The sequence below is a fragment of the Alexandromys fortis genome, unplaced genomic scaffold (assembly GCF_014885135.2).
Source record: "Alexandromys fortis isolate MF-2015 unplaced genomic scaffold, M_Fortis_MF-2015_v1.1 scaffold_15, whole genome shotgun sequence".
In the NCBI taxonomy this organism is placed as follows: Eukaryota; Metazoa; Chordata; class Mammalia; order Rodentia; family Cricetidae; genus Alexandromys; species Alexandromys fortis.
Genome location: NW_026067911.1, coordinates 9,979,358 through 9,982,859, shown reverse-complemented (window position 1 = coordinate 9,982,859; position 3,502 = coordinate 9,979,358).

Sequence of the window (3,502 nt, the reverse complement as noted above, 5' to 3'; positions counted from 1 at the left end):
GAACTCTCAGCCTCCTCTCCAGCACCATGTCTGCCTGCATGCCGCCATGGTTCCCTCCATGATGGTAATGAACTAAACCTCTAAACTGTAAGCCAGCCCCAATGAAATGTTTACATTTTTTAGAGTTGCTGTGGTCACGGTGTCTTTTCACAGCCATAGAATTCTAACTAAAACAGTAAATTTGCTTAAAGTTGAGCTTAATTGGGCTGGGAATACAGATCAGTGATCCCATTTGCCTGGCGTATTGAAGATCCCTGATCTCTGTCATCGAGTACATGGACAAAACCAGATACAATTACGTTTACTGTGATTAAGTAATTAAGACAAGCAAGGGGAAACAATGGCACTAGAGCCCACAGGATGAGGAGAAAAGCAAGGCAGCCAAAATAAAGAAAAAATAGAGTTTTATTTAAAGAATGTGCATGTATGTGTGCCTGTCTGCAGGTGGATATATGCCATGTGAGTTCAGTGTCCCCAGAAGTCAGAAGAGGGTGTCAGATCCCCTCAAACTGGAGTTACAGGTGGTTGTGAGCTGCCACGTGCGTACTGGGGACCAAATTTGGATTCTCTGTGAGAGTAGCACACACCCTTAACTACTGAGCCATTTTCCCAGCCTCCAAAGTTGTTGTTTGTCAAGGAAAAAGAGACTAGCCTGTTGCAAAAGAAAATGCAGTCCCAGAAGAGGAAACTGACAAGTAGGCACAGAAAAATGTGGACGGCTTGCAAAACATAAACCATTCTTGTCTTGTTTTTCAAAATGAAACAATAAAATATGTTGACATTTTGGTAGTTTTGATGATCTTATTCAAAGATTTTTTTAAAAAAAAATAATTTGGACCCTTAATTGTCAAATATTGAATTAATATCAAAGCACAATCTGACTTCTCCTCTGTTAAAATGCGAAACTCCCAACTCAGCAAAGCCCATAGCTGTCACAGGGGCTACAACTCACCTAGAGAGCAGAGACTGGCAACGGACCAGAAGAATTGTCTGTTTTCTGTTGGCTCCATTGTGTCCATGTGTGAAAAGAACAAATCACTTCACCTCCTGGATGCCTAAGAGTCCTTGAGATGGTTTTACTGGAGCTGTAGAGATGGCTCAGTGGTTATCAGGATTCACTGCTCTCATGGAGGACCAAGTTCCATTCCCAGCCCCATATCAGTTGGCTTATAACCACCTGTAACCCCAGCTCCAGGGGTTCTGATGCCCTCTTCCTGGCCTCTGAGGGAACCTGTACATGCATTTGTCATTGTGATTGGTTTATAAAAAACTAAGTGGCCAATAGCTAGGGAGGAAGCATAGGCAGGACTTTTGGACAGAGAGAGAACTTGGAAAAGAAGAAAGTGGAGTCTCCCACCAGATGGAGAGAAAACAGGATGGGCAGTACTGAGTAAAGGTAACCAGGCCACGTATAAGAGCGTAGATTAAGAGATACGGGTTAAATTAAGTTATGAGAGCTAGTTAGGAACAAGTCTTAGCTAAGGCTGAGGTTTCATTAGTAATAATAAGTCTCCATGTCGTTTTTTTTGTGAGCTGGAGGCCCAAAGAAAAATCTGCCCATCCACAAGCCCTCATGCGTCAGCCCAACCTGCTGTAGGATCTGCCATTGCTGTAGTGGGCTGTAGAACTCGCGCCTGTTTCTCTCTCACCCTTGCCCAGAGCTCTAAGCCAGACACCAGACTTTCAACAGGAGCCTCAGAGACCCCCGAGAAGATGATGTGGGCAGAAGGTCTCACTATGTAGCCCTGGCTGTCCTGGACCTCACTCTGTAGACGAGAGAGCCACCTTCCTCTGCCTGAGAGCGAGGATTAAAGGTGTGTGCCACCACAACCTGGATGTAGATACTCTTGACCCTTGATACTTAAAGGACCCCCACCTCCTAATACAAGCTTCTAAACCATCAACCTCTAGACTGTACTGAGGGACTCAGTCAAGGATTCCAGGTCTTGGAGTTTTTTTTTTTTTTTTTTAACCTTCTGGTCTAGAAGTTGATAAGTTTCTGAAGTCTGAATGCTGACTGGCCAAAAATTAATTATACAGAAGCAAAGGAACAGATAAGAGGAATGTAACTGCAATTATTTGTTTGGAACTTTACTTATTTGCTTTTAAAATATTTTCATCGTTGTGTTGGGGGTGGTGTTTGTGCTATGGCATGAATGTGGAGGTCAGAGGACAACTTTTTGGAAGTCAAAACCTTCCATCTTGCTCGAGGCAGGATTTCTCTTGTATCTATCACTGTGTGGTAATTTTGCTCACATTTTCAGATGTCAGCCATCCTCAGAGCATAGAGTTTATTGGTCTTGTGGTCAGCTCACCAAGAGAACATTAGTGTAGTCTTAAAAAGGCATTGAATATTAATTAATCTTCCTAATTTTTTTGAAAGAAAATATGACTATAGCTGAACTTGTATTAAGAATACTTGGTAAATGTCTTTAAATTTCTTCCCATACATGTGGCAACCCCTCCCCAAATAGTTTATTTCCTCTGTCTACAATTTCCCTTAATTTCTTCCTAAATCCTGGGCATCACATTATTGATCCCATTTTATCCACTTTATCACCTTTCCGGGTGGCTTTTGTGTGGTTACAGTCTTTGACTACGTGAGCCTGGCAGCTATGGTGTTCTCCTTACTCCGAGCCCCGAATCTGAACAAGATCCTGGGGAATATGGAGGCCACAAAAGTAATTTTGCTTTAGAGACAGGGCAGAGAAGCAATAAGCGGTCCTCTCCATGAGCATCTGTCTGCTCGACAGGTACTCCAATTATTTTCTCTGTCAAGTACAAGCCTGTCTGTGAACAAGTACTTGACTCCAATTCTGGTGTGCAGTGGGGGAAAGTCTTCTAGTACTCGAGGGCAAGAGAAACAAAATTTGTGGCACTTTGCACGCAGGGCTTGAAGACCACAAAGAGCGAAGTCCTTCATCTTTCGGGTTTTGGTTTGTGCTAACTTGCTCTCATTAGTACTTTTGAAGAATGGGGATGGAAAGGTAGGGAGAATGAAGACTGAGGGCTTGGTTCTTTATTAACACAGCACTGCGGCAAGCCTGGTGAGGAACAGAGGCTTTGAAGCTAGCTAGCCACATGTAAGCGTGAATCTCCAATCACTCACTTCCTAACGGAGTCTAACTTCTGTCTTCTGCAAATGGAGACAAGAGACCACTGTGGGGACCAACAAAGACTTTCTATAAATGGCCTAGTGAAGTACCTGTCACATATATTCAATCATGGCATTTATAAAAACATTAACAACAATATAAATGATGATAATAATATCTTTAAGGAAAAAAGGAAGTTGGAGGATATCTACTTAAACTTCCACTATTTGTGAAGTTCTAAAGTAGGCCTGAGTTCGGTGTTATACTGGCTTCACTTGAAACTCTGCATAGGGCAGGGCATGGTGGCACATGCCTTTAATCCCAGTGCTCAGGAGGTAGAGGCAGACAGGTCCCTGTAATTTACAGGAGAGCCTAGTGTGTGTGTGTGTGTGTGTGTATATATATAT